Source organism: Rhinopithecus bieti, unplaced genomic scaffold (assembly GCF_001698545.2).
Source record: "Rhinopithecus bieti isolate Rb0 unplaced genomic scaffold, ASM169854v2 scaffold_77461, whole genome shotgun sequence".
Taxonomy (NCBI): domain Eukaryota; kingdom Metazoa; phylum Chordata; class Mammalia; order Primates; family Cercopithecidae; genus Rhinopithecus; species Rhinopithecus bieti.
Window position 1 is genome coordinate 207484 of NW_016829348.1, and position 20507 is coordinate 227990.

At 35.2% G+C, this 20507-nt stretch overlaps 1 pseudogene; it reads left to right on the forward strand.

The window, feature by feature from the left end:
• The first annotated feature begins 16124 nt into the window (after positions 1–16124).
• On the forward strand, positions 16125–16426 carry LOC108523945 (non-histone chromosomal protein HMG-14 pseudogene; annotated as a pseudogene).
• Positions 16427–20507: the final 4081 nt, after the last annotated feature.

Here is a 20507-nt window from a genome sequence, read left to right on the forward strand (position 1 = left end):
CAGCTCATGAAAGCAGACAGGAGTGGGGCTGTATCCTGCAAAGCCACAGGGGAAGAGCTGCCCAAGACCATGGGAACCCACCGCTTACATCATGATCAATAATCAGCATGACCTGGATATGAGATATGTAGTCAAAGAAGATCATTTTGGAGCTTTGAGACTTGACTGTCCCACTGGATTTTGGACTTGCATAGGGCCTGTAGTTTCTTTGTTTTGGTCAATTTATCCCATGTGGAATGGGTATTTTTATACAATGCCTGTAACCCCATTGTATCTAAAAAGTAACTAACTTGCTTTTGATTTTACAGGCCCATAGGCGAAGGGACTTGCTGTGTCTCAGATGAGACTTTGGACTTGAACCTTTGAGTGAATGCTGGAATGAATTAAGAATTTGAGGGACTATTGGGAAGGCATGATTATGTTTTGAAGTGTGAGGACATGAGATCTGGGAGGGGCCAGGAGAGAAATGATATAGGTTGACTGTGTCCTCAACCAAATTTCCTTTGAATTATAATAATCCCTACTTGTCAAGGGCAGGGCCAGAGGGAAGTAATTGAATTATGGGGTCAGGTCTTTTCTGTGCTGTTCTTGTGATAATGAGTAAGTTTCATGAGATCTGAAGGTTTTATAAAGGGGAGTTCCCCTGTACATGCCCTCTTGCCTTCCGCGTGGAAGACATCCTTTTGCTCTTCCTTTGTCTTCCACCATGATTGTGAGGCCTCCCCAGCCATGTGGAACTGTGAGAAAAGACTAATACAGCATTGTAAAATAAAAAGTAGATTGCATTTTAAAAATATGATATTAAGCATCAACGTTTAAAAAAAGTAAACCATGTGGATTCTAGTTTTAATTGTTATATTAAGTAAGAAATTAAATATATTGACTTTACCTGTAAATAAATACATAGTTCATTTATTTTTATAATTTAAGCATACTACATCGATTTATTCAGACAGCTTTCTCTCTTCATAGAAAAGTACAGCAGATTTTATTGGCTCCAACTCTATTTGGTCTCTGCTCTGGTTAGGGTCACTGGTGACCTCCATGTTGTCAAATCCATACACATTTTTCCTTCTTTGTCTTACTTGATTTCTCATCAGTATTTTATTTATTTGATACATTTGACCGGTCTCTGAGTTAAAAAAAAAAAAAAAAAAGTCTTTAATTCAGTTCATGATTTCTTATTCTTTGCTTTTGAGTTTACTTTTTTAATATGTTTTCTTCTTTTCTGGCTATTTCTGTTTTATACAACCTAAGAACTTTGTATAGTGCTTTTTGTTGTTGTTGTTCTTTGTTTTCTCCCTCATGTAATATACACTTACTTTGTCTAGCTCAGACAGTCGCATGCCTTTAGAAATTTTATATGTCTACATCTCCCAGAAATATATCACCAGTATCACCAGTTCTGACACTATCTTTGAGTTTCAAGCCCTGTAAGCAACAATCTACTACCCATCTAAAATTTCCTTTAGCCCTTTATCCTTTCATCTTTCTTTGCTTGAATATATCTTAAGCATCTTAATTCTATCATGATCAAAATCATTCTGCCTTAGCTCTGCAAACAAATCTACTCCTCTTTTAGCCCTCACTGTTTCAATAAATGACACTACCATCCGGTAGTTACTCAAGGAATGAAGCAGAGTAACCCTTACATATGATTGTACACCAAATTTGGCCAATTTTGTCTTTAAAATAATATCTTAAATTTTACAAGTTTTCTCAATTTCCACCCCAACACTCTTTCTTAATCATCCTAATTTCTTATCTTGTGTAATAATTGCTTTCACTCTCACTCCCAACTAATCCAATCTTCTTATAACAACCAAAATAATCCTAAAATATAAATCGGGTGATGTTATTTCTCTGACTAAATGTTTTCCAAAGCTTTGCATTGCATTCAGGACTAATTTTAAAATTTGACCGTGCCCTCATGATGCCTTTCTAGTCATTCTTACTCTCCAGGCCTTCTTACCCTCACTCTTTGCTAGCCAATGCCTGGAAAATTCCTTCAGTCCTTTATACTTTTTTATCTCTCTTTCATTGAAGTACACCTCTCCATTACTCAGCTCCCTCTACTGCTTGCTCAATATTCTTTTTTCTTTTTTTTGATACAGAGTCTTAGTCTGTTGCCAAGGCTGGAGTGCAGTGGTGCGATCTTGGCTCACTGCAACCTCTGCGTCCCAGGTTCAAGCAATTCTCCTGCCTTAGCCTCCTGAGTAGCTGGGATTACAGGTGCCTGCCACCATGCCTGGCTAATTTTCAATGTTCTTTTGCCCAGCTAATTCATACTTACCAATGAGGTTTTGGCTTAAAAGTCAGTTTCTTAGTCCTCTAATTGAAATAAGTTGCTTTCTGCTCAGAACACTGGGTTCCTTTCTTTCATAGACAGCATTAGTTTCCAAGCATGAGTTTATTTCTGTGTTATTTGTTTGCTTTCTCTTCTTATTGGCCAATAAATGGTGCGTGCTGTTTCTCTTTTGCCCATATTTTATCAATAAGGTCTAGTATAATAAATAGTAGATAATGAGTGATAATTTTGTTGTAATGTCCCCCTCAAATTTCATTTTTCTCTACAAATCCAGCACAATATTGGGCATGTTTACATGCATAAGTCATTATTTCCTGATGGATCACCCCTTTTACCTCTTCTCTTTATAAAGTTCATCTTATCTCAGGAGGATGCACTCATCAATTCTTCTTCAAAGTACTTTATATCAGTTTGGTGTCCCCTTTGTTGTGGAACTTCCAGTGCCTCTGAAATATCATTGCAAGTTTCTTCACTTTGTAATTTTTGTATCTCCATTTTCCCTACCCTTATAGGCAACAAACTCAAACATGCATTCAAATCAAGTTATCTTCCGTCATTTCTTCCTAAACTATTTAAAAACTTGCGTTTCCATGTTTTCTTAACTTATCTGCTAATTATTTTTAATTTTGAATAATTTCAATTAAAAATTGAATAGTAGCCATAATAGTACAATAGTAACTGTGAAAACTTCTATGATTGTTTGCTATTTTAGAAACCCCTTTAATTATATATAAATAGAATGTTTCTCTTTCCAAAAACTGCAGGAGAGCTGAACTCAGCTTTTATGTGTCTTTTTGTCAGGAAAGGAGAATAGTGTTTCAAAGATTTTAACTTACCTTTGCCTGACTGGAAACTTAACTGAAGTGAGAATTTATATAGGAAGTTGATTACCAGAGTAGAGTATTAGGCTTGATTTTCTTCTCTACAACCACAAAATACATTTTTGGGTGACTTGGGGACAGAACATTAAATGAGCCCATTAAAAGATAGGTGTGCATTTTGTGTTTTTCTTGATACAATGCTATTTCTTCTCAGGAAGGTGTCAGAAATGCTGATTACCAAGCAATCAGGTTTTATGAGAGAAAGAAAAGGCAGTGAAGTAAGGCTGTAAGTGAATTATTTGCTTTATATCACATAACACAATTCATTTGGTCAGTTTGTATTTAGTGGTATTGTCAATAGTTATTTGAAAAGAGCTAATTCATAACCAAAGAAGACAGATTCCTCAAACATTTTTTCACAGACATTTTTGTGTGTGTGTGTGTGTAATGTGGTGTCACTGGTAAGATCAATTTGTAGAGACTCCATAGGAAGAAGAAAAAAAATGCAATTACTTTGAAGGGCAGCCAATGAAATAATTAGAATTGAGTATAATTATACATTTTTGTTATCAGTGTCTATACACATTTCTACTTTCATTTATTATTTGCACGGTGTTTCTTTTGCCAAAATCAACCATAGTCTTTAAATAGGCACTGTAAGGGATCCAAACAGAAAAGAATCTTTCATTGACAGGATTTTGTAAGTGGTGCTACTTATTTCTTTTGGCTCACTTGACTTTCAAACTTGTAATAAATTTTCCCCAATTGCATATATATAACATACTTGTAGGGTTTAAAAATTATGTTGTCTTGTAAATAACAAACAGAATTATGGAGAATAGATCATACTCTGTTAAGGGAAATACCAAAAAATTAATATATATTATTATAAAAATAAAACCACAAAGTAAGTAGAGTCACAATTCATTCATTCTACTCTGATAGTCAGTGCACAATTCTTATTTTATTTTATTTTTATTTATTCAGTTTTCAGAGACAGGGTCTGGTTCTGTTGTCCAGGCTGGGGTGCAATGGTGCTATCATAGCTCATGCAACCTTGGACTCCTAGGTTCAAGTCATCATTTCCTAAGTAACTAGTACTACTACAGGCATGCCACCATTCCCAGCTAAAGTTTTTAAAATTATTTTTTGTGCAGACGGGGTTCTCACTGTGTTACCCCGGCTGATCTCGAACTCCTGGCCTTGAGCAATTATCCTGCCTTGGCCTCCCACAGTGTTGGGACTGGAGGCGCCATCTGCTGTACCCAGCCAACAGTCCTTAATAAATGAAGGACAATTTTTTAATTCTGATTTAGTGAAGATTATATATGTTTTTGCTAGATATCTTTCAAGCATTCCCTGCTGTCCCCCATTGATATGGCCAGTTGCTTGCAGTAGACTCTTATTCTCACTCTTGATGAACTCCTGCATAGTTCCTTCCAGTAGGGCCTCTTGTATCTACTGTCTTCTATATCCTTTGCAAAGCTCAGTGCTTGCTTCATCCTTGGGAATGTAAATGTTGTCAAATATGTTCATCTTAGGCAGTATCAGTACTGTCAAATACTTTAGATTTTCTTTCTATGTCCTGAGTTCTCCCTTTCTCCTTTATGTTTGGCTCTTCCTTCTGTCCAAAGTAACAGTCTGCCCTTGGCAAAATACTTAAAATCTTGAAAATAAAGCAGTAGCTCACTACTTGGATTTCAGGTTTTGTTTATATCTTCCTACTAGAAGCAGAGCCCTGTTTTAACTGTTCTGTCAGTTCTTATCCAGCATAATGAAGACAACAGATACATATCTTGTTTAAGTTTTCTTTTAATTTATAAAATTCTGTGCCACAGAAAAATGATAAAGCCTTTAACAATTCCTTAAGTTAATTGGTAGCAAGGTCATGCAATCTTAGTTCCAGCTTAACATTTTTATTTACTTATATTTTCTATAGAAAAGACAGCTAATTATAAGAAACTTATATGTGTATATATGATATATACCTGATTAAACCTTATTACAGAAAATTCAACATTTACAATTTATACACCAATCAAATAAAACTAGCTTAAAACAAAGTGATGGTTGCAAATATCACTCACATTATATATTGCTAAATAAATAATGATCGTTATTATTATGTTTTACCTGAGTAACATTTTATACTCCATACCAAAAAATATTCAGTGAAGTAGTTTATTCTAAACAGTAATATTTCTTAAAATAGAAAAATAGACCACAGTTTCCTTTTATGTAATTATACTTTTCTCTTAATAGATAAAGTACAATAAGAATTGTGATGACAGTAAATGAATAATTAATATATTATGTAACACTTTTGCGAAAATTTCCTTAGGAGAAGATGGAATTTCAATATTAATTGGTGAGAGAAAAAACTGCAAGTTTTTAATGCTTTATCTTTGTAATCTCAATTTTATTAGGAAATACATGTTTAATATTATCATTACAAGTGTCATCATGTTGCAATTTGAACATTTTGAAACACAGATAATTAAAATAATAAATGAATATAATTCATCCATTAAGGAAAGTCATAGCTAACATTTATGATGTAAAATAAACTTATTTGATATATTAACTATATAACTTATTATTTTACACAGTCTGCTTTGCATCACTTTTGAACCCCTTATGATATATGCTCCGATTATTGCCCTTTCCTAATACAAAATTATTAAAAAAAATTTGTTAATGGAATCAAATAAAAATACCATGTCATAGTTTGCAGCGAAAAATGATTGGTGAAGTGCAGATTTTAATAACATTTTGTGAGGTAAAATATTATTTTACCAATACTAACAAAGGAAGAATAGTAATTCAAATATAAATAGGAACTATGTGGGTAAAATTGAATTTATTTACTATTACTCGTCATTTGCTAGCTTCATGCGCCTTTTTTACTTACACATAACGTGAAATGCTGTTTACTTAAAGAAATGTAATAAAATTCATTGAGAATATATAAATAGGATTCTCTAAGGATTTAGTCTGCAAAAAAAAAAAGGACAAAAGGAAGAAAGGAAGGAAGGAAAGTAGGAAGGAAGGAGAAAAGGAAGGAGTGAAGAAAGAGGAGATAGAAAAACACAAGTTCTAACTCAATTTGGCAAAAGTAGAACTCTTGTGTTCTTACAGAGGGGAACATTTTTTTCAAGTGTCCAAATTCCTAAAACATCCAAACCAAGAATTCAAACTAAAATGAATTACAAAAATGAAAATTATTAAATCTTATGTTATTAAAAACAAAACTGCTCTATTTGGTCATGGTGTACTATCATGTTGTATGCCACGGTGTTGTCATTAAAAGGTCCATGGTATCACAATGGCCATGTTCAAAGGAAAGGAGAGAGACTTGCAGATTGTAACAGTTTGTGGTGATATGGAAATTGTAAGCATTCTTAACTTTACATGCTTGGCAGACAACTGTTTTAGAATGCTGTATTGGAAAATACAAATATATATTAAATATATTCCCCATAACATATGCATTTTATCTCATGCCCTTATCTCTAAAACAGAAGGAAAAAATATTTATAAAATGACGAAGGTAAATCAAGAAGAAGAGAAAAGTTTCCGTGGAGATATCTAATTTCCAGAGACACTATTGATCCAGGAAAAAAAAAAAGTCAGCATAAATAAGTTTCAAATGTAGACTTTGAACTACCGGAAAATTATATATAATGAAAATAATTGTTAAATCATACATTTTTCTACACCAAAATATAATTTTAACATTCAGGAGAAAAAAAAAACAGCCACTGTTATTTGCTTAAATGGCAAAAAGCCACTGTGAGTTGCTTACCTGAAGCACCATCATCATATTAATGTTTCCAGCAATGTTATTTTTCTTCTAGTTAAGAGTGAAGCACACAGTATCAATATTAATTTCAGTTCATCTAACCATAAAGTGATTCACAATTTATTTTAGGTAATATTTTCCTCTAATAATATACTGTCATATTTACATAGCACCTATTAAGACCTTTTAGGTAAAATTGTAGTTTGATATCTTCCTGTTGAGACTTAATGTGTTTTTTAAAAAAAATGCAACTTATTAAGATCAAGTTATGAATATTTTGGTCATATTGTTGCAAGATCTGGTGATATCCTTTCAGCCAATTCTGTAGATAAAGACAATTTAAGAAAAAACCCTAGAAAATGCAAGGTTGATAATGTTTGAATCTCCCACTGATTTAAAATATATTAAACACCCTGAATGAGTATTTAAGACACTGCTTTACAACTTCTGCTAGTATGGATCCTAGAAAGGAGAGAACTGGCTTATGTAGACTATTAATAATAAAATATTATTACTTTCATATTTAAAATGACTCTTCTGATCAGTCATAGGATGGCAATTATTCTCTATGTCATCATTAGTGATGAGTGTGATAAGACAACCACTGTATAGATCAGTTAATAAATCAATGAGAGAAATCTGCAGGAAATCTTGTACTGCTGTCTTTCATGACACGCTTCACAAAATGCTATGGGGATGAATGCAAAAGAAGCCTAAAATACCAACCCCTACTGCAGTGATATAAAGGAGATGGTTACTGCTACTCTCGACAAGGCTTGCTTCTTCTCTCATAACCAGAGAATAATTAATCTGTAAACATACTTAGTTTTAGAGTTTACAAAAGCCAGCTTGTTAATCAGAATATTATCGTTTTATGGAAGGACAGCTCAAAGAAGCAAGATAAAGTCACATTCCCACTTATTTCTGTATCCAAAATTCCTAGAGAGGAAATAATTGTCTTCTCTTTTCATTGGGAAGTTAAAAGCCGTCCTCAAATATCATGTTGTCCTTTTATCTAAGCCCTTTAGAATTACCATGTTTATATTTTCATCACTTGTCAGTGATTTGTTGCACTGCTACTGACTCTACACGATTATTGGCATGCTGCAGCCAGACACTTTGGAAGAGCCTTTTTCTTTCCCTGAGAGCTAGGTTGCTGAGAAAACAAAAAAATAAATAAAAAAGAAAGTAAACGAGACAGAGGTACTCTCTGCTGGTTTTTGCAAAGACCCCTGCTAAGACCTTTATGAATTAGCAATTGATACAGACAACATAGTGCCTGGCCCTTTTATCTGGACCTGGGTCCAGGACATGGGCCTCTGTTTTTAGAGCAAGAGGAACTTCATGAAGAGTTATGGCTCGTGGCTTCTCTAGAAGGTATTGTTATCTAATGGCCAAAGTTGGGCAAAATTTTAAATTATCAAAAAGATGTGAAATCAGTGACCAAAAAATTATAGAGTAGGCTACATTTCTCAAAGTTTTTGTCAAAATATTTCTAATGCCACAGAACAATAAACCATGGACGTCTAGAGACTGCTTGGTGCCCACTGCTGCTCCGTTCTTAAAAGTTTATGAAAATCTCTGTAGAAAAGTGATTTGCCAAAGAAGTGGTACTATACGAAGTTGAAATTTTCAATAAATACATATTATTACTGGAAAATTTAGTTAATTGTGTCATGAAACAGTCACTGACTCATTAGTCTTTTTTGCTATGTCACGCAGGGCCATGCTCAGTAAAGAAAGATAACTCATTCTTTTCCTTTTTTCTTAAACTATTAACACCACACTTTTTGTCACATGTAATTTAAGGTGAAAAACTGCTTATGTTACCAGTGATCAGTTCTCTTTTTCCCATTCTTAAACTTAATTCCCATTATAAGGATATTGTCAAATACAGTATAACAATTAACAGTTTTGCTTACAGTTGTTGATGTGAGTGTTCAGTCTTGAAAGATAACTGCTAAGTATTTCGAATTTGTGAGCAACTTGCTAGATAAACAATGAATCCTTTCTCTTTATTCGCATGTATACTCTGCCAGAACATCACTATTTTTCTCTTTGAAGAAAAGCGGCAAATAAATTTTGACCAGGGCATTTTACATGCCAAGTCATGATTTATCTCTTGTATGAAAAAAGTTTATGCCAATTCAAATTCCATCACAAATATAGCCAAAAAGTGTTTAAGTTATTATTTCTTAATTTACCATTTTACCACTCATTTGAAAACACTGAGAAAACTAGGGTAAAAAGTATTTAAGCTGAAAGATGACTTGCTGTGTCTGGATTCCAGACACGAAATGGGCGCAGTGAACCCCACTCTTATATTTTTACCTGTTATAGTTTTAGCCGCATATAAGCATATATCTCTATTTTATCCAGTTGAAATTAAACTACTATAAATATTTAAAAATTTCATTATAAGTAATTTCATAATTAATTCTGTCCTCACAAATAATTTTGTATACATGGAGAAACAAAACAAAACTGCAAGATGACCAAAATGCTAACTACTTCTAAAATTTCAAGATTATACTCTAGGTGATTTCAGTGTTTCAACTAGTTATTCAAAAACATTTTTAAGCATTTTGAAACAAAGAATTTTTTTCCACCTTGGCTTTCTCTTTTTGAGCAAAATAGATTCATTCATATGTGTGTGTGTGTGTGTGTATATATATACACACACATATACATACATACATATTTATATTCATATGTGTGTGTATATATGTATATTTTCTAATTCAGATATATATGTATATATATACACACACATCTATGAATGAATCTATTCATATATATGTTCATATGTCTACATAGATATATATACATATATCTATTTGTATATATATATGAATGAATATATTTATTTATTTTTGAGTCAGAGTTTTGCTCTTGTTGCCCAGGCTGGAGTGCAATGGCACGGTCTTGGCTTACTGCAATCACCACCTCCCAGATTCAAGCAATTCTTCTGCTTTAGCCTCCCGAGTAGCTGGGATTACAGGCAGGCACCACTACATCCGGCTAATTTTGTATTTGAGACGGTGTTTCTCCATGTTGGTTGGGCTGGTCTTGAACTCCCGACCTCAGGTGACCCACCTACCTCGACCTCCCAAAGTGCTGGGATTACAGGTGTGAGCCACCGCACCCAGCCCATTCGTATTTTTAATGTAGTACTATGCTTCATAAAATTTCTAAATATTTTACGAGCTTATTTTTCCAACATGACTTTAAAACTGATCTTGCAACAACCTTCAACTATTTTATTCACTTGTCATAGATAGAAATCTCAGTTTTCTAATTCAGATGTGTAATAAACAAAAAATTATTTTTCTAAAATTGAATTTATATTCTATTTTTAGCCCTATTCTGTCAGAATGTCAAAACCATAATCCCAATTATTATTACTTAGTCTCCCCTCTCCTTTTCCAGGAACTGTGTCAAGGGTCCATGTATCTTACATAGTCTAAAGACATCGGAGGGTGGGACTGGGCATCTAGTCCTAAATGTACTCTGTCCTCATTGACTTCCATTGAGTCACATATTGTCTTGCTTGTTTCTTAGTGATCAGTCTGTACATATTGCTACTAAATTATTCTGGGCTCTCATCTGATGCATTAAATTCAGCAAATCTCTTTCTTCTTTAGTACCACTCTTAGGCAAAGAGAAATTCTGTTGCTCCCACAACAAATTATGCTTAGGGACTTTTTGAGCTCTATTCATCTCCAATCTGCTCAGAAATTTTATGTAACTGTTTTTATTTTTGCTCTCTTTTGTGTTGCATGGATTTCCTTCTGCTGCCTCTGTGCACTCTGGGACACAAAGAGCTCTCTGACACTTCTCAGGTTCTAATTGTATAACACATATTTCTGCCACCTTTTTCTGGAGACACACTACCTTGTTAAGGTGCTACTGGGAGACAGGGTACAACTGGACTATGGTCTTAGTTGCCTCAAACATGTCCAAGATAAACAGATGGAATAAAAATAACAAAACATAAATTACAGAATAATCTTGACTGGCTATTCACATGCTTTTAGATGCTTATTTATTTATTTATTTAATTTTTTAAATATGAAGTTATTTCCATTTTCCAATTGCAGGCTTTTCCTCTTACCTGGGCTTTGTATTCCATCTCTTATTTTCTGAGGCACTTTTTTTTTTTTTTCACATTTAACCACTTTTTATTTACTGACTTACTCAGTTAATGATGATGACGATGATGATAATAATAGTTGTATCAGTCAGGACGAAGTCAGGAAGACAGAACCCATGCCAAGTAGTTCAGTAGAGGAATATAACATGGGAACCTAGTTGTAAACATGAAAAACGAGATGAGAAACCAAATGGGTCATAGTAAGACAACCCTGAGCTTAGCGACATGTGAAAGGTATTATCACCCCTATAGCTGGAAGTACAAATGGGACACGATGATGCTTCTCAAGTTCAGAGACTGAAAGTCTTCAAGGAGAGCTCAAACCATGAAGAAGGGAGAGGTTCTATTGAGATCTAGCATGGAACAGACAGAAAGAGAGAGGAAGAAAGATAAATATCCTGATTTCTCCTTTTCTTTCTCCCTAGTGTTCTGCTGGTACATTCAGGATACTGAAACCAATTAGAAGTCAATAGACAAGGGTCCTAGGAAATGAAGGAGTCAGATATTTGTGGTGACAAGCAGAGTAATGGGCATCAGGGAATGAACCCAAGAGTAAACAAATTAATCACAGGTCCAATAGCCAAAGAACAAAAACATATGTTATCTTTAGCAATCTTTGATGTAGGTACTACTATTATTCCCACTTTAGAGGAGAGAAAACTAAAACAATGTCATGTTTAAAAAAAATGGTAAGAAAAATAAAGAACAGGTTGTTTAGGGGGCCAAAGGAAAAGGAGAGGTGTGGAGAGAACATTAATTCTTCTTTTAGATTGATTAACTTGTTAAAATCAACAGATTCCTCTTCAGTAAATAAAAATGAAGTGAAAATGATCAAGCACCTCCCATTAAAAAAAATTCCTAATTCTTAATTTTCCTTGTTGTTCTTCTATCATACCTTTCATAATCAAACTTCTTGAAAGATTTTTATATATTACCCATCTTTAATTCTTGTCTTTTTACTCACATTAGACATGGAAACATTGTCTAATTCTTCCACTCCATTGGAACAATACTGGATAAGGACCCCAGATGGTTTTTCATCATGACATGCAGTGTCATTCAATTTTATCTGATCCTTCTCTGTTTTTCTTGGCAGATTTCTGCCTGTTAGCATAAAACACACTAGAAACTAAAAAAATAAAAAAATAAAAAAAATCCAGGCAGAAAGTTGGAGAAAGTAGAAAAAGAAGACCACTTGCATACCTGCTAATCAGGTTTCTAATGATGAAGACACTACATAAAGTTTCTATTTACGTCTCCTTGGCCAGGACTGATTCATATAGCTGAACTTAGGTTCAAGGAAGGATGAGAAATAATCCTTTTGCAAGGTGGCAATGCGCTTATCTAAAGAATGGAATTCTGTCATTAAAAATAAGGTTTCAATGTATATTGTATGGTTACTAGCAGTCTCTGCTGAAGAGATTATGTTGGATGCATTCAATTGTCTCCATAAAACATTAAGTAGATCATTAATACTTAACACAATGGAGTTGAAAAGACAGAGAGAGGGCCAGGTGCAGTCGCTCAGCCTATAATCCAAGCAATTTGTGAGGCCGAGGCAGGTGGATCACTTGAGGCTGGGAGTTCGAGACCAACATGGCCAACATGGCAAAACCCCATCTCTACTAAAAATACAAGAACTAGCCGGCAGTGGTGGCACATGCCTGTAATTCCAGCTACTTGGGGGGTTGAGGCATGAGAATTGCTTGAACCCGGAGGCGGAGGTTTCAGTGAGCCGAGATTTCACCACTGCACTCCAGCCTGGGTGACAGAGCAAAACTCTGTCTCAAAAAAAAAAAAAAAAAAAAAAAGTGGAGAGGGCATGTTATATCATCTCAGAATCCTGGAAAACAAATGCACTAGGGATACATCACAGGAGTTTGCACATACTTGTTTTGTGCTCATCTGAAGTCTTTCATTTTGACTTTAATGTGAAAATGCCCGGTTGTATGTTTTCTTTTCCCAGAATATTCCGGTTCTCAATTACAGGGAGAAAAATGGTATAAGTTAGAATACAATAAGAATTTTCTTAAAGTATACAAAGGTGGTAAAAAGGGCAAAAGAGTTGAGTATTTGCAAATGAGTGATTATAATGGCATACTTTAATTAAACTGGACAGTAAAAGAAATAAAACCAGGAAAGGGCCAATATTTTGGAATATTTGTATATATGTAATGAGATATCTTGGAAACAGCACCCGAGTGTAAACACAAAATTCTTTAGTTTAGCATACACCTTATAAACATAGTCAGGAGGTAATTTCATGCACTATATTTTGACAATTTTGTGCATGAAACAAAATTTGTGAATGAAACAAAGTTTGCGCATGAAACAAAGTTATAGCAAGAGAGCTAAAGAAGGTTTTGATAATTTTCTGCATGAAACAAAGTTATAGGAAGAGAGTTAAAGAAGGGTTGAATATTGTAATGTCCGAAGTCCATATTTTATATTTGATTCAATTTCTAATGAAATGAAAGCTGAGTGTGGGAATGGGTATGTAAGGTAGAGACGAGAGCTCAAGAACCAAAGAGATGAGGGTATGGCAACTTCGTTTATGTTAATGTTGAAATAGTTGATAATGATAATCAGGTAGGGAGGAATTCTTTGCCCTGAGAGAAACCTTCAACAAATGATGAAGAGTAATAGCTTAGCAGAAGGCATTAAGACATAAGAAAGGGTGTCACTCTTATAGATGGATGGCAAAGGCTTTAGCATTAATTTTCTCAAAAGTACAGGGGGGGAATTAATTAATTGGATATGGCAGTAAGAAGAAAGGAGGACACCTATCACATCTCATTGTCCTGAGGTTTATAAGCTGAGAAAGAATAAAAGGACTTTCTGTTAAAAGCAATTCAGCAGAAGAATTTACACAAAAGGAAGCCAGGATTAATGGAACTCAGCCACTGAAAAGAACATTCAGAGAAAAGGTGGAAGTTACAGGGGAGATTGCTGATCACAAATTGTAAGACTGAAGTGCATGAGAAAGAGTTGAAGATGATTGTGTAGATGAGAATATGTAAAGAGTGGTACAAGAAATGGTGATTATTAGCATATATAGGCACATGAGGTATTGTGGCCTCAGATCTCAGTCTGAAATGAGGCTGAGTCAAAACACCTGGGTCCTGGTGCCTTCCAGTGATTTATTAAAGAGCAGCTCTTCAAAGTTTCCATTTTGGTAAGTTAAAGAGGAAGGTTTGTTGTGATTGCTTGTTTTACTTTATTAGAATTCTTCATAGCCTTCTTCCTATTAGATTATAAACTCAATGAATTCAAGGACCCACTCAAGAATGAGTTACAGTGCTATTCCCAGGAACTCGCATAGTCCCTGGTATGACATAGTAGGGAACCTACTGAAAGCTTTGCAGGGGCCAGAATAATACCAGTTGAGCATCCCTAATCTGAAAATCTGACATCCAGTATGCTCCAAAATCTGTGCAGGAAACAAAGTTATAGCAAGAGAGTTAAAGAAGGATTGAATATTGTAATGTCTGAAGTCCACATTTTATATTTGATTCAATTTTGCATTTTGAGTGCCAACATGATGCCACAAAGTAGAAAATTCCACACCTGGCCTCATGTGATAGGTTGCAGTGAAAACACAGGTGCACAATGCAGTTTATTCAGTCTGCTGGTGTTTATAGTTGCTGTTGTTTAACAGCTGATAGAGGTATTCTGATATGCTACTGTGCTGTTCAGTTACCTGAACACATTGTTTATTCACCGTATTAATGATATGTCATATTTTTTACTTAAACACCTACATGTGAGTAAGAAAATGATTGTTTATTAATAGTATATAAGTTCAAAGTCTTATGGCGATGTCATAAGAGTGATGGCGATGCCAAACAACCACAGATTGTCCACATGGGTCGCTTAGATGGCAACACCTTTGCTTTCTTATGGTTCAGTGTACACAAACTTTGTTTCATGCACAAAATTACCAAAATATAGCGTATACAATTACCTTCTGGCTGTGTTTATAAGGTGTATGTTAAACTAAATAATTTTGTGCTTATACTCGGGTCCTGTTCCCAAGATATCTCATTACATATATACAAATATTCCAAAATCCAAGAAACCCTGAAATACTCGTGGTACCAAGCATTTTGGATAAGAAATACTCAACCTTTCTCTCTCTCTCTCTCTCTCTCTCTTTTTTTTTTTTTTTGGTGATGAGATCTCACTCTGTTACCCAGGCTGGAGTGCAGTGGCTAGATCACAGCTCACTGCAGCCTTGACCTCCCAGGCTCAAGCGATCCTCCCACCTCAGTCCCTGAAGTGGCTGGGACCACAGGTGTATGCCACCATGCCTGGCTAACATTTTTGATTGATTTATTTATTATTTATGTATGTATTGGGTCTTGCTTTGCTAACTTTATTTATTTATTATTTATTTATTTATTTATTTATTGGGTCTTGCTTTGTTGCCCAGGCTGGTCTTGAAGTCCTGTGCTAAAGTGATCCTCTAAAGTCTCAGCATCCCAAAGCATTGAGATTATAGGTATGAACCACTACCTAATACTAAACCTTTAAAAGCAGTTGAAGTGGGCTGGATTTTGTCTTCATTACAGAAAGTCTTTGTATATTTAATTTAAATTAAAGAAGGCAGTTGAAATGTAAAAGGGACTTTTCGCAAAATGTGATACTTTACTGGTCTTTCGTTTTCAATTCTTTATAGACAGGAAGGTATAAAAAGTATTTATAAAAACGGTGGCAGGGTTCTGATAAAGGACAACTGAGAGAGGCAGAGTGTCACTGGGGAGTGGTCAGAGCTGTGGTGAACATCACATACCCTTCTCTGCCTCCTTTGTTGAGCTGATCTACACAAATGCAGGCCCTGGTTGTTCAAGAGAAGACTGAAATCCAGACTTGTATATGAAATGTCCTGATTTTGAAATGTTTGTTCAAGTTTTCGAAATGTAGTTAAGGCAGTGGGTCTCAGCGGCTTGGGCGGTGAGAGGAGCTACAGCTCAGCTTCGCAAAGGCTCTAGGCAAGCTCCAGCCCGCAGGAACCTGGCACGTGTCCTCCCTGCCACCGGGATGCCCAAGAGGAAGGTCAGCTCCAATGAAGGGTCCGCCAAGAAAGAGCCCAAGAGGAGATTCCAGCGGCTGTTAGCTAAACCTGCTCCTGCAAAAGTGGAAGCGAAGCTGAAAAGGGCAGCAGTGAAAGACAAATCTTCAGACAAAAAAGGGCAAACAAAAGGGAAAAGGGGAGCAAAGGGAAAACAGGCTGAAGTGGCCAACCAAGAAACTGAAGATTTACCTGCAGAAAATGGGGAACGAAAACTGAGGAGAGTCCTGCCTCTGATGAAGCAGGAGATTAAGAAGTCAAGTCTGATTAATACCATATACCATGTCTTATCAGTGGTCCCTGTCTCCCTTCTTGTACAATCCAGAGGAATATTTATTATCAACTATTTTGTAAATGTAAGTTTTTAGTAGCTCTAGAAACATTTTAAAAGGAGGGAATCACACCTCATCCCATTTTTTAAGTGTAAATGCTTTTTTTTTAAGAAAAAATTAAGAAAAGTGAAATTATTTAAGATAAAAAAAGTGAAACTATTTAAGATAAAAGTAAAATTTAAGAAAAGTGAAATTATTTGCTGGTTGAAAAAATACTGTGGGATATTGAATTATGGGAGGCTTTGACTGTCTTGGGTGTCAACTTAACATACCATAGCTGGGGAGGTTAGTTTTTATATTCTATAATACACACCAGATTAAATGGCAATATAGATTATGTCCTGCGTTTAATGTCTTGAACATTTTAAATTTCTTCTATTCCCATGTTTTGTAGTAGAATTGTTTCCTTAAAATATCCACTCCTTGATCATAGCTCTCCCTGTGAGAACTGTGTGCACTCTGTAACATCTTTGGTTGTGGTAGTCCTGATGTCCTAATAACTTTGTTACTGTGCTGTGAAAGATTAAAAATGTGAATATATAGGGTATCTGCTATTCAGTTGTGAATTGGTGGGAGGTATTTAACAGCTTATCAACATATGAAGGTACTGGTACTTGATAGCCTTCAAGGAAAATTTGCCTCCAAATTTTAAGGGAGAAAGTCACTGGAATAACTTTAAAAAAGAATTACAATACATGGCCTTTTAGATTTTCGGTACTTATGTTAAGAATTGTGTACAAATTGAAATGTCTGTACTGGTCCTCAACCAATAAAATCTCAATGATGAAAGAAAAAAATAAAATGTAGTTCAGGCAAAATATATTATGTATGATGGTCTTGTTTGAGCTCTCATCCTCAGTCTTTTCTTCTGTTGCGTATTCAATAAATATTTATTGAAAAGAATGAAAAAATGGTTTGAAGAAGACAATTTATTTAACTTATATTAAACATTTGTACTTAAAGCAGATCCTTCTTTAAATCAAGAAATTGTTTGTACTATACACTTTTCTTTTATAATTTCTTATTCAGAAGTTGAATAACTTGAAGTTATTTTTCAACTTCTTAAAGGTAACATGATGCTATATTCAAAACTTTTGTTTTACCCAGAATCAAGTGTAAGAACACAGAATCATTTCTTTATTTGAAATTATTTTTATGCATACTTTAGAATTTGTTGTGACCCCTTTCTAAAGATAAAAATAATTTATTCATGTAACAAAATTGCTTTTGAAGACCTTGTATGGTTCATGAATTATTTTATGTATCAGATTTAATTATTTCCAGTTTTTTTTAAAAAAAAACACTTTCACAGTAAGATTGCTCTTCTCTTGGGGATTGTCATCAATGTGTAAGGAACACTGATAGTAAGCTATCAGGTTTCTGCTAGTTATGGTTGTAAGAGTTAAAGAAAGAGGGAAGAAACATGAAATGCAGCTCGACAGTTAAAGACACATTTATTTTAGTGAAAATAAACCTGAGAGGGGATTCTCGCCAATTTCGGTCAGGAGCACCTTCTCTTACAGACTAGCAGTGTATATTGGTTTTAGGGTGAGGGGGCTTATCACAAGCTTGGAATGTTTCTGTGTGAGCAAGAAGCTTTATGGCAGAGTTGGAATGTCTCTGAGAGGAGGGAGGCTTATCTTGGGACTGACATCTTTCTGGCTGTAGGGGGTTATCTTGAGGCTGAAACCTTCCCTGTCAGAGGGAGGTTACTTCTGGGCTAGCATGACTCTGGCCAAGGAGGAGTTTGGAATGTTTCTGGTTGGAGATTTCAGTTGTGGTTTATTTTTGTGCTGACCTTAGCTGATGTCCTTTGGATTTAGGGGGTTTTTGATTAAGGTGAACTTTAGAATGAAGGGCTTGTACAAGACGGCGATGCTCCTACTCTGTCAATGGTAACCTTTAAAGTATTTCCATCTTGTTTTCAAAACTGTCCTTAAAAGATCTCCAATTCAATGTGGCATTATTGAGACTTCTCCCAAAACAAACAACAACATAAAGCTTAAGTCAATATCTATTTTACATAGAAATCTATACACAAATTTTTTTTTTTAAAGTATGCTTTAACTCAGGCTGGGCAGTGTGGCTAATACCTGTAATCCCAGAACTTTGGGAGGCTGAGGCCGGTGGATGGCTTGAGATCAGGAGTTTGAGACCAGCTTGGCCAACATGGTGAAATCTCATCTCTACTAAAAATACGAAAAAAAAGTAGCTGGGTATGGTGGTGCATGCCTGTAATCCCAGCTACTCAGGAGGCTGAGGTAGGAGAATAGCTTGAACCTGGGAGGTGGAGGTCGCAGTGAGCCGAGACGGTGCCACTGCACTCCAGCCTGGATGACACAGTGAGACTGTCTAAAAAAGAAAGAAAGAAAGAAAAAAGTATGCTTTAATTCTAGTGTAGAAATATATTTAAATTTATAAATATATTTTGAAACTCATTTTTATAAGTGGGACCAGCATGCAAATAAATGCTAGTATTCTGAGTGTGTTGTCTTTCTATGTGAGAAAAAGAGGGATAAATACACCAACAATGACCAGACCATATGTAAAAATAAAATGCTAATCGCAAAACTCTGTAGCGACAGTTCAGGAAGCCAAATTACAAACTGTGCAAAATGGTCATGACTTGATCAGTAAATAACAGCTTCCCTAATTTTGCTTCTGGTTCCAATTCGGGATTAACCAGAGAGAGCCAAATAGGTACTTTCACTTCTAGTTAGCCTGCCTCCAGCTACCCAAGGCCAACAACCTACAATTTCACTTTGAAGATTTCTCACTCCCCTGCTGGACTTTGAATCTTTGCCAAAAGCAATTGATGGTGGCTGACTCCCTTGCTTTATGGCAAGCTCTGAACAAACAGTCTTTGCTTATTCTCATTTGAACGGTTTTAATTTATTTTCACGAGTTATATTTTTTTGTTTGTTTTTTGAAAAAGATAAAAAATGATTCATTGGTCTAGGAATTAAATTGACATAAGATAGATTAACAAGAGAAAAACAATATTATGTGTATATGCACAGAAGTTCATATGAGAAAAGACCAGTTACTTGAGGCTTATATAACATCCTGAGCTACAAAAAATAACTGTGGTTTGGTGCTTCTGGAACGTGATGAAGGCAAGTTACAGGAAGGTGAAGGGAAGAAGATGATGAATAAAAATTGCATTGTTATGAAAACAAAAGTCTTTCAGGTGATAAAGTTATCTCAGAACAGATCTTTTCCTGGTACTGATATTTTACTAACGAAAATTTAAAATAGATGTACATTTCCTTTACAAAGGGGAAATTTATATTTTAGGCAGTTGAGGGGGAGGTAAAGAACTTTTACTGTGTTGGCTGGTTCTCAATTTTTTAAGCTCAAAATAACTCATGTGCCAAAATGGCATATTTGGGGGTGATATGTTCTGAATTCCTTTAGATTAAAATAAATACAAGTAAGTAAATGGACAGTGGGTGCTTACTCCGTCCCAGAAAATCTATAAGATAAAATGCAGGAATATGTTATATATGATAATTATCAGGCCTCTGAGCCCAAGCTAAGCCATCATATCCCCTGTGACCTGCACACATACATCCAGATGGCCTGAAGTAACTGAAGATCCACAAAAGAAGTGAAATTAGCCTTAACTGATGACATTCCACCATTGCGATTTGTTTCTGCCCCACCCTAACTGATCAATGTACTTTGTAATCTCCCCCACCCTTAAGAAGATTCTTTAAAATCTTCCCCATTCATAAGAAGGTTCTTTGTAATTCTCCCCACTTTTGAGAATGTACTTTGTGAATTCCACCCTCTGCCCGCAAAACATTGCTCCTAACTCCACCACCTATCCTAAAACCTATAAGAACTAATGATAATCCCACCACCCTTGCTGACTCTCTTTTTGGACTCAGTCTACCTGCACCCAGGTGAAATAAACAGCCTTGTTGCTCACACAAAGCCTGTTTGGTGGTCTCTTTACACAGACGCGTGAGACAATAATATGTTAGTGTTTTTTAAAATAGTAAAAGAAAAAAAAAA